Genomic DNA, 12,122 nt, shown 5'->3' with positions numbered 1-12,122 from the left:
ATCACAAAAATACCTAACAGTCTACTGAGTACCCCTTTACACATCACCTATTCATCAACTCATGGCTGCTCTTATTTTAATTCTATCCCTTTTCAACTTCTTCTTCCAGATTTTATATGAAATTATTGATACTCTAGATATAATTTCATTTATATCTATTCAGAAACAATATCTTCACTTTAAAGAAACTAAAAAGCTTTCCTAAATATAAATTGGTTCCTATTTTCTGAAAGAGATTTAAAGAGTGGTTTGTTTGGTTCAGTTAGAAGGTATACTTTTTTAGAAAGATGGAGAGAGTCTGTCTATTGTGTTATATAGGTTTATTTTATACACATACGTTCTGTTTTAAATCTCAGGAAAATATATAATTTGTTTATAAGTCCAACTTCTTAATACTCATTTTATGAATTTTACTACATATATTTTATGTATTTGTGTCCTGAATAAGTAGGACTTTTTTTTTTTAGTCACCTACTGGTTTTTCAAGGGTAGTATCTTTAATTCTGTGTGGGTTGTTTGAGATATACATCACTTAGACACTCTCAAAGAAATGCATTTCAAGCTTTCAGTGCACATTCACATGATATGAACATAGATATTATTTAGAATTCTTCTGTAAGATATACCTGGCTTTTCTTTCTTACTTATTTTGTTTTTAGTTATTTGCTTATATAACTATGAACATAGAGATACTTACTTTATTTGGATTTAAAACTAATACTATTATTATTTAATTTGTTGCCCAAATTTTTCAGCTTTGGCCTTAGGGAGTTTGTTTAAATTATTTTTTACTTCCCTTTGCTTTAGAACCATCCATTTTCCCAAGGTGTAAAGGAGTAGGTTTTAAAGGTTTATTGTTTTTTTTTGTTGTTGTTGTTGTTGTTTTTTTTTTAAAGATTTTATTTATTTATTTGACAGATCACAAGCAGGCAGAGAGGCAGGCAGAGAGAGAGGAGGAAGCAGGTTCTCCGCTGAGCAGAGAGCCCGATGCGGGGCTCGATCCCAGGACTCTGAGATGATGACCTGAGCCGAAGGCAGCGGCTTAACCCATTGAGCCACCCAGGCGCCCCTATTGTTTTTTTGAATATCAGTCAGATTCCTTTGAAATGTTTCTATTTTTTTATAATAGGCATATCAGTATCTTATTGAAGTAAAGGTAACATTACTTGATGACCGTGTGGTTTGAAAAATCACCAATGTAAACCACAATATAAAGTGATTTAATTAATATCCTTTTAGAAACCCTATGTATGGTAATGCCTCATTTCTCCAGGCTCAGTAGAAATAATATATATAACAAATGCTTTTTTGTTTTTTTACTTTATTGATGTAAATACTTCTAAAACACATTTCTATTTTCCTGCTCCTTGGCAGAATGAGAGATATAATAATTTTTTTCTTTTTAAGTTTTACTTTTTATTATCTGTATATCAGGAAAACAGACTCTTAAGATGATTAAAATTATATGTATAATATACTCTGATTAAGGACTTTATATTTAGAATAATTTTTAAGGGCTTCATAATAGCTAGTTCAGTGATGTAGAAGAGGTCTTTCTACTTAGTTCCAGATTCACAGGTGTATTAAATAAGTTGAGAGTGCATCAGATCAGTTTTTAAATAAGAAATACTGGGGGATACAGAATAAATTGTAATAATTAGGCAGTTTCACTAAAAACTTAAAAATAGAAATACCATATGATCCAATAATTCCACTACTGGGCATTTACCCAAGGAAAGTGAAAACACTAATTCAGAAAGATACATGCACCCCGTGTTTATTGTATCATTTACAATAGCCAAGACATGGAAGCAACTTAAGAGTTCATCGATAGATGAATGAGCAAGGATGTGTGCACACACACATACAGTACTATTATTTAGTCTTAAAAAAAGATGAGATCGTGGGTGCTTGGATGACTTAGTCAGTTAACCGTGTGACTGATTACTGAAACCTGATTTTGGCTCAGGTTATGATCTGAGGATTGTGAGATTTAGCCCATGTCAGGCTTCACACTGGGCTGTGGAATCTGCTTAAGATTCTCTCTCTCTCTCTCTGACCAAACCCCCCTCCCCCAATATCATTCCATTTGTGACAACACAGGTGGACCTAGAGGGTATTATGCTAAGTGAAGTAAATCAGACTGAGAAAGACAAATACTATGTGATTTCATTCATATTTGGAATTTAATAAAAATAGAGGAATAAACAAATAAAATGTAGAATCAGGCTTATAAATACAGAGACCAAACTGATGGTTGCCAGAGGAGAGGAGAGAGGAGGCTGCATGGGCAAAATGTGTGAAGAGGAGGATGAGATACAGGTTTCCAGTTATGGAATGAGTAAGTCATGGAAATAAAGCACACAGCATAGGGAATATAGTCAGTGATATTATAATAGCAATATATGGTGATAGATAGTGGCTGTAATTGTGGTGAGGGTAGCATAACTTATAAATTTGTTGAATCACTGTTGTATACCTGAAATTAATGTAACATTGTGTTTTAACTATACTAGATTCAAAAAACAAAACAAACCAGTGCCACTCTTTTTAACTAAATGTTTTATTTTGAATAATAATAGTTTTTTTCATTAAATATGTGTTATTAAAAAATAAAATACTTCCAAATACCCCTTTCAAGTACACATGGAAGTATATTAAAGTTTATTATCTGGTCTATTCTCTCTAAGCACAAATTTTCTCTTTGTGATCTGTCGAAATTATAACACATGTAACAGTCAAAGTGAAATTTCAGAAGGTTACTGTGTTAACTCTATAAGTGGTTGCTGTTATAGTTATAAGTTACAACACTTTATAAGTTATAATACTTTATATCAAAATGGTATTAAAAATTGAATGGGCGCCTGGATTGCTCAGTGGTTTAAGCCTCTGCCTTTGGCTCAGGTCATGATTGATCTCAGGATCCTGGGATCAAGCCCTGCATCAGTCTCTACTCAGCAGAGAGCCTTCTTCCCCACCACCATCCTGCCTGTCTCTCTGCCTATTTGTGATCTCTCTCTGCCAAATTAATAAAATCTTAAAAAACAAATTTGAGTGTCAGGTTGAAATAAAGATGGTGGAGGAGAAGGGGACCCTATTTCCATTGGTCCACTGAATTAAGCTGGTTATCTACCAGACCATTCTGAGCACCCACAAAATCAGAAGATATATCTGGATGTCTACAAACAGAATCTCTCTGGCATTTAGTCTCGAGGTATGAAGTGGGGAGCTGTGATTGTGATCGTGCAGGCAGATATCAGAAGATGAAGGGAGAGGGAGCCTCCGTGATCTTGAGCCAGGAAGGCAAAAGCCTCCCTTGCTGGGGACTAGGCACAGACTCGAAGACCAGTAGTGGCAGGGAAAGGACTTTAGGGCAGTGACACAGACTGAAACCTGGAGCTACAGGGATGCACATGCAAACGGGGCAACTTGTGGCTTTAGAAGCTCAAAGGACAGAGATGTGCCTGGCCCTGGGAGCAAGGGCTGGGAATGCTGCTGTGGGGTGCACAACCCAGGATGCTGTGGTTTTGTGTGTTGTCCTTGCATGGGGGCCATGCTAATCTTCTTTGTATCGTTCCAGTTTTAGTATATGTGCTGCCAAAGCGAGCATCAGGATGCTGTGGTTTTTAGCAGCACAGACAGAATTGGAGACATTATGGCCTGGAGAGCTCAGTGAAGATCAGACTGCAATCTCTTTGTTCTGAGACTTAGGTTTGGATGCAGTTACTTATGCTCTGACTCTCGGAAGAGATGCAGAAGGCTGTCTGAGAACAAAAGTCCCCAGAAATCGATTTACACTGAGCCCATCCCTCCCCCCAGAGGGGTCAGGGCAACTCTGCCCAAACAGGGTTGCCTGAGTAACAGCATGGCAGGCCCCTCCCTCAGAAGACAGCCTGGAAGAGCAAGAGGCTGACAACCCTAAGGTCCCATAAAACAGGTGCATCTTGCTTGGGTTGTGGTCAATAATTTGGACTCTGTGTGGGTCCCGAATTAATAAAATTATAAATGAAAGGGAGAGAGACTAACACCAAGGAAATAGAAACAATTATTAGAAGTTATTATCAACAACTATTTTTATGCCATTATATTAAGCAACCTGGAAGAAATGGAAGCATTCCTGGAAACCTATAAACTACCAAGACTGAAACAGGAGGAAATTGACAACCTGAATAGACCAATAACCAGTAATAAGATTGAAGCAGTGATCAAAAACCTCCCAAAAAATGAGTCCAGGGCCTGATAAATTCCCTGGGGAATTCTACCAAACATTCAGAGAAGAAATAATACTTTTTTTTCCTGCGGCTATTTAAAAAAATAGAAGGAAAACTTCCAAACTCATTCTATGTGGCCAGCATTACCTTGATCCCCAAGCCAGGCAAAGACCCCATCAAAAAGGAGTATTACAGACCAATATCCCTCATGAATATGGATGCCACAATTCTCAATAAGATCCTAGCTAATAGGAACCAACAGTACATTAAAAGGATTATCCATCATGACCAGGTGGGATTTATCCCTGAGATGCAAGGATGGTTCATCATTTTCAAATCAGTCAGTGTGATAGAACACATTAATACAAGAAGAGACAAGAACCATATGGCCCTTTCAGCTGATGCAGAAAAAGCATTTGACAAAATACAGCATCTTTTCCTGATTAAAACTCTTCAGAGTATAGGCATAGAGGGAACATTCCTCAATTTCGTAAAAACTATCTACAAAAACCCCAGATCAAATATCATTCTCAGTGGGGAAAAGCTGTGAACCTTCCTGTTGAGATCATGAACACAACAAGGATGTCCACTCTTGTAACTGTTGTTCATCATAGTACTAGAAGTACTAGCAACAGCAATCAGACAACAAAAAGAAATAAAATGTATTCAAATTGGCAAAGAAGAAGTCAGACTCACTCTTTTTGCAGATGATATGATACTCCATAGAAAACCCAAAAGAGTCCACCCTTAAATTATTAGAACTCGTACAGCATTTCAGTAATGTGGCAGGATACAAAATCAATGCACAGAAATCAGTTGCTTTCCAATACACTAACAATGTAACTAGAAGGAGAAATTAGGGAATCAATTCCATTTACAGTAGCACCAAAAACTATAAGATACCTTGGAATAAACCTAACCAATGAGGTAAAGGATCTATACTCTAGGAACTACAAAAACACTCGTGAAAGAAATTGAAGACACAAAAAGATGGAAAAACATTCCATGTTCATGGATCAGAAGAATGAACATTGTTAAAGTATCTGTGCTGGCCAGGGCAATCTATACTTGCAGTGCCATCCCAATAAAATTACCAGTGGCATTTTTCAAAGTGCTGAAACAGTTCTAAAATTGGTATGGAACCAGAGAAGACCCAAATCACCCAGGAAATATTGAAAAAGAAAAACAGAGCTGGTGGCATCACGTTGCCTGTTTTCAAGATATATTACAAAGCTGTGATCACCATGACAGTATGGTACTGGCACAAAAACAGACATAGATCAATGGAACAGAATAGGGTCCCCAGATATAGACCCTCAACTCTGGTCAACCATTCTTTGACAAAGCAGGAAAAAATATCCAATGGAAGAAAGATGGTCTCTTCAATAAATGGTGCTTTGAAAATTGGACAGCTATATACAGAAGAATGAAACTGGACCATTCTCTTACACTGTACACAAAGATAAACTCTAAATGAATGAAAGACCTCAGTGTGAGACAGGAATCCATCAAAATCCTAGAGGAGAACATAGATTGTAACCTCTTTGACATTGGCCATGGCAACTTCTTTTAAGACACATCTCCAAAGGCAAGGGAACAAGTGAAAATGAACTTCTGGGACCTCATCAAGATAGAAAGCTTCTGCACAGCCAAGGGAACAGACAAACAAAGAGGCAACCCACAGAATGGGAGAAGATGGTTGCAGTGACACTACAGATAAAGCACTGATATCCAGGATCTATAAAGATCCTCTCAAACTCAACAGCCAAGAAACAGATTATCATGTCAAAAAATGGGCAGAGGACATGAACAGCCACTTTCTCCAAAGAAGATATACAAATGGCTAATGGACACATGAAAAAGTATTCATCATCTTTAGCCATCAGGGAAATTCAAATCAAAACCCCACTGAGATACCACCTTACCTCAGTCAGAATGACAAAAATTGACAAGGCAAGAAACAACAAGTGTTGGAGAGGTTATGGAGAAAGGAGAACCATCTTACACTGTTGATGGGAATGCAAATTGATGCAGCCGCTTTGGAAAACAGTTGGAAGATTCCTCAAAAACTTAAAACTAGAGCTACCCTATGACTCAGTGATTGCACTACTGGGTATTTCCCCCAAGATACAGGTGTATTTTAAAGGACCACCTGTATCCCATTGTTCATAGCAACATTGTCCACAATAGCCAAACTGTGGAAAGAGCTGAGATGCCCTTCAACAGATGAATGGATAAAGAAGATGTGGTCCACATATACAATTGAATATTACTCAGCCATCAGAAAGGATGAATACCCAACTTTGGCATCAACATGGATGGAACTGGAGGAGTTTATGCTAAGTGAAATAAGTCAAGCAGAGAAAGTCAACTATCATATGGTTTCACTTATTTGTGGAACATAAAGAATAGCATGGAGGACATTAGGAGAAGGAAGAGGATAATGAAGGTGGGAAATCAGAGGGGGAGACGATCCATGAGAGACTATGGACTCAAGGAAACAAACTGAGGGTTTTGGGGGAGGGTGGGGAGATGGAGTAGCCCAGGGATGGGCATTAAGGAGGACATGTATTGCATGGAGCACTGGGTGTTACACTCAAACAATGAATCGTGGCACACTACATCAAAAACTAATGACGTTGGGGCGCCTGGGTGGCTCAGTGGGTTAAGCCGCTGCCTTCGGCTCAGATCATGATCTCAGAGTCCTGGGATCGAGCCCCGCATTGGGCTCTCTGCTCAGCAGGGAGCCTGCTTCCTCCTCTCTCTCTGCCTGCCTCTCTGCCTGCTTGTGATCTCTCTGTCAAATAAAATTAAAAAAAAAAACTAATGACGTACTCTATGGTGACTAACATAATAAAATTAAAAAAAAAAACTGAATGTCACTTTTATATAACAACTAATTGTGTTGAATTCCTTTCTAAAAGCTCAGTCTTATCCATGAACATATTTATCCATAGTTATTTTATAGTCCATGTTAAATTTTTTGTTTTATCCCCATTATCTAGCTTTTTTTTACTTGTATTTTCTTCTTGATTTGTAGTCACATCATTGTGTCTTTTCTTATATGCATATTTTAAAAAGTTTTTATTGAAGTAATATATAATGTACATGTGGCAGAAGCAAATGACTTTATCAGGGAATTTTCATGAAATGAATATACATATATAATGAGTAGTCAGATTAAGAAACAGATATTGCACATCTATTTCAGAAGCCCCTCTTTTGCCACTTTCCATATAATAACCTGTTTTTCTTTTGAAATAGAAACTGAATCCTTAGCCTTAATGACACTGTATTTTCTTTCTTCCCTTCTTTTCCTTCTTTGTAAAACATTGTTGAACTAATTTGAAGCTTTGGTTCTTGGGTTTCAGTTTGCTTGTGGAATTATTACTAGGTAAGGATATCAAAAATCTGATTTACTTTATCACTTCAGTTATGGATTGAGATGATTAAAAGTTGGGCTTTAGTTTAGCATCGTATTCCCTAAAAGACTTGCTTTTATTTATTTACTTACTTAAATTAATTTATTTTTAAGACTCCCAGCTTTTAAACTAAAGACTGGGAGAATTAGTAGGAATTTTGCTTTTTGGTGGATCTTAATGTCTAGTTTTTGTTTGTATGTTTTTGTGAATCTACTGAAAGCTGTGCTCGGATTATAGGCCTCTCAGACTCCTGTTAGGTAATAGCAGGTGTATTTAGGGAAAAGCAATTGCAAATCTCAGACGGATTTCTAGGTTTACTACTTCTGGGTCTTGCCTACATAATTCATCACTGTTCTTTTAGCTTGTTAGTGCCTTGAGATGTGTTTCATGGTTTCTCCCTAGCTTTCCTAGTTCTCACTAGAAGGGTTTGTTTCACATTGTCTATCTTATTACTGGAAGCAGAACTCTATTATCCTATATTACCTATTTTTTAAAAGTGATCTTTAAAGTCCTTTTATATTTATAATGACATTTTTTGTCACTGGAGTTTGGGACTTCTTTTAAGCATCTATAATTGTCATTGATTAAAGTTGTTTCACTGTTTTCCAAACAGTGTATCATGGTAAAAATGAAGTAGTTGTACAAGAGCTTCATGATACCTTTGTAAATTCTCAAATATGAGACAGTCTCTTTTTGGAGGAGATTTTAGGGGTAAACTTCTCTTTATATTTGGCAACTCAGGATATTTGATTTGAGGTAAATTAGTGTTTTCTGTTATGTGGTTTTTCTAGGAAGAAAATTTCTTTTTTTTTTTTTTTAAGATTTTATTTATTTATTTGACAGAGAGATCACAAGTAGGCAGAGAGGCAGGCAGAGAGAGAGAGGAGGAAGCAGGCTCCCCACCAGGGAGAGAGCCCGATGTGGGGCTCGATCCCAGGACCCGGGGATCATGACCTGAGCTGAAGGCAGAGGCTTTAACCCTCTGAGCCACCCAGGCACCCCAGGAAGAAAATTTCTTAATAAAAGCTGTGGTAATAGCTATTATTTGAGTGTTTAATTGGCATGAGGCTCTAAGTGCCTCCACTAACATTATCAGTCTTTATAAATACTTTTATGATATAGATACTGCTTTTATTCCCTTTCACAGATGGGTAAATTAAGACAAGGAGAGGTCAAGTAATTTGCCAGCCAGCACTATTATGGAAGTGGTGTGATGTGGTATATACCCATTTTGGTTGTGTACACCTGGCTTCCATTCTGTTTGGGCTGTTGTCCATTCTTATGGATTGAAAACCTGTGAAAATATAGCCAACAGCTCAGATGTATATTATTGGAGATTGGTTCCCATTCTGTGTGGAAGCCTTACCTCATTCATTAACCTCATGAACATGTCAGCCCTTTATTTATTAATTCATCAAGCAATGCAAATGTCTTATTCAAATAATATAATTGAACTTTAATAAAGTGTGTTAATAATGAAGGAGAAGTGGAATGAATAAATGCTTAGTGATTAGCTTTTTATGTGCATTTGAAAATTTTGCTAGTTAGATTGTGTCAACACAGCAGTTCATTATATATCAGTTTCAGGTAGTGTTTGAACATTTGATTAAAGTTGACTAAGGATTGTAGGAGTGTGGTCATGCTTAGAGAATGTGATTATTTGGGTATCATTTTATTAATTTATTAATGCACATAATAGAATCAGTTTGGCCTGGAACTTCATAAAGGAAAGTCACTCAAGTCTGGTCTTGAGTAACAGTGTATCATTTCTTCCTCTAAGTGGGCTGAGATGATCTCTGAAAATGGTTCACTGTTTATATGACCCAGATAACTGTACAAAATCATGTAAAGCAAGAGGGTCAAATCTTTGAGTTCTCCCTGCCACACTGAGAGGATTCTTACTGAAAAAGAGCAGACTGTTCCTAAATCAGAACAGGAGGTTTCATAGAAAAAAAGATATCCTAGTAAAAACTGAAGAAACAAAAACTTATGGCCCAGGAGTAAATTCTGCATAAAATAAATGCAAATAAAAGTAAAAAAAATAAAAAGACAAAAGTATATCTCATTTATAGTCTTTTTTTTTTTTTCTTCAAAGGACTGGCAGACAAGTACAGTTGACCCTTGAACAACACAGATTTGAATGGTGCAGGTCACGTATACATAGATTTTTTTCAATAAATATAGTATAGTACTATAAATGTATTTTCTCTTATGATTTTCTTAGCATTTTCTTTTCTCTAGTTAACATTTTAAGAATTTAGTGTGTTACATATAAATATATATGTATATATACAAATATATATTTATGTATATATACAAATATATATACAAAGTATATATATATAAATATATATGTATATTACAAAGTATATGTTAATCAGTTATTTATGTTATTAGTAAGGCTTCCATTAACAGTAGGCTATTAGTAGTTAAATTTTTGGGGAGTAAAAGTTATGCTCAGATTTTCAGCTATGTTGGGGTTAGCCCCTAAATCTGTGTTCAAGGATCAACTATAGTTTATTTTGAATTATGCATTCAAAGGAAAGTGATAATGTTGTAATTTATGGTTTATATTTGAAGGTGAGTATTTAAAAAAAACTTCTTTGGTTTCCAGAGAGTATAAATTTTGTGTTTTTTTTCTGTTTGGAGATGTTCTTAAGATTTTTTTATTATGGATTTTAAAAACATTCAGATAATATTATGCTTACTTCTAAAAAACCTAATAGTAATAATTCTGTTGAGTATTTTGAGTGATATTTAAGTAAGGTTAAGTGAAGATTGTATATTACTGTACACACTTAACAAAGTAAAAGTACTTCAGTAAGTGATATTAACCTATAACATTTAAGATCACTTCTTTTATTATTGTAACAATGAATAAATATATATAAATAGCTTTTAAATGATTTATCGATTTGGGGCACCTGGGTGACTCTGTCAGTTCAGTATGTGATTTCCTTTTTTTTTTTTTTTTAAGGTTTTATTTATTTATTTGACAGAGAGAGATCATAAATAGGCAGAAAGGCAGAGAGCCCAATGTGGGGCTGGATCCCAGTACCTTGAGATCATGATCTGAGCTGAAGGCAGAGGCTTAACCCACTGAACCACCCAGGCTCCCCAAGTGTGTGATTCTTGATCTCAGCTGAGGTCTCAATCTTAGTGTCGTAAGTTAAAGCCTTATGTTGGGCTCCACTCTGGTCATGGAGCTTACTTAAAAAAAAAAAAAAAAGAAAAAGAATTTATTGATTTTTTTTCTCCTTAATTTTATTTAATTGAACTTTTAATTTTACAATAATGTAGATTCACGTGCTGTTTTAGTAATACAGAGAGATCTGGTGTAACCTATGCTTGTTTTCCTCCAGTGGCAACATCTTACAAAACTAGTAAGGTATTACAACGAAGATATTGACATTCGTACAGTCCAGATTCAGAATATTTCCATCACAGAGATCCTTCGTGTTGCCATTGCATCTCTGAAACTACTTCATTCCCTTTGCTTGACCTTGCCCCTCTGAACCCCCAGCAACTACTAATTGATTCTCTATCTATAATGTTGTCATTTCAAGAATGGTATACAAATGTAATAATAAAATATGTAATCTTTTAGGATTTTTCTCACTCATCATACTTATCTGGAGATTAATTGGATTTGTTGTATATATCATTATTTGTTTCTTTTTATTTCTGAGTGGCATTCCATGGCATAAATGTTTAACCATTTTATTTACCATTCGTTTAACCATTCATCCATTGAAGGACATCTGGGTTGTTTCCATTTTGGCTACTAGGAATAAAGCTGTTATGAATACTTGTTAACAGGTTTTTGTATGAGTATAAATTTCTATTTCCCAGGGATAAATGCCCAGAGGTGCAATTACTGGTATGGTAATTACAAGTTTAGTTTTGTAAGAAATTGCCAATCTGTGAGTGGCTATAACCTTTTAGAGTTACCACCAGTGTATGAATGATCAGTTTCCTCTGTGTTCTCACTATCATTTGGTGTTGTCACTATGTTTTCCTATAAGATGAGAGCCATTTTGATATGTGTGTAGTGTAGTCATTTTGATATGCTGTAGGTTTAATTTGTGCTTTCCTAGAAGGTAATGAAGTTTTATTTTTTCATGTGCTTTTTGCCTTAGGTTCTTCAGTGAATTTATTTGTTGAAGTCTGTATTAGTTTGCTAGTACTGCCGTAAGAAAATACCAACTGGGTGGCTTGATGGACAGATATTTATTTCTCACGTTCTCACAGTTCTTCCAGGAGACTGGAAGTTCAAGATCAAGGTGTTGGCAAGTTTGGTTTCTCCTGAGGTGTCTGTCTCTCTTTGGCTTGCAGATGGCTCTCTTCTCACTGGGTATTCAAATGGTTTTATCTCTGTGCCACCATTGGCGTCTCTCTTTCTTCTTATATGGACACCAGTGCTTGTTGGATTAGGGTGCCACCCAGATGGTCTCAGTTAAACTTAATGACCTCTTTTTAAAGGCCCTAG

General features: G+C 36.0%; 1 protein-coding gene and 1 non-coding gene across 3 annotated transcripts in view; one reads left to right on the top strand and one right to left on the bottom strand.

Moving 5' to 3' along the window:
- The window catches only part of AP3B1 (adaptor related protein complex 3 subunit beta 1), a 348,039-nt gene that overhangs the window by 171,054 nt on the left and 164,863 nt on the right, over positions 1–12,122 (top strand). The window lies entirely within an intron of this gene.
- LOC125101431 (U6 spliceosomal RNA) lies at positions 3,507–3,610 on the bottom strand. Its single transcript, XR_007127840.1, has one exon. It is a non-coding gene; the product is annotated as a U6 spliceosomal RNA (small nuclear RNA).

Source organism: Lutra lutra, chromosome 5 (assembly GCF_902655055.1).
Source record: "Lutra lutra chromosome 5, mLutLut1.2, whole genome shotgun sequence".
Taxonomy (NCBI): domain Eukaryota; kingdom Metazoa; phylum Chordata; class Mammalia; order Carnivora; family Mustelidae; genus Lutra; species Lutra lutra.
Note: the sequence above shows the minus strand (reverse complement) of the source record. Positions and strands in the feature narration are given on the sequence as shown.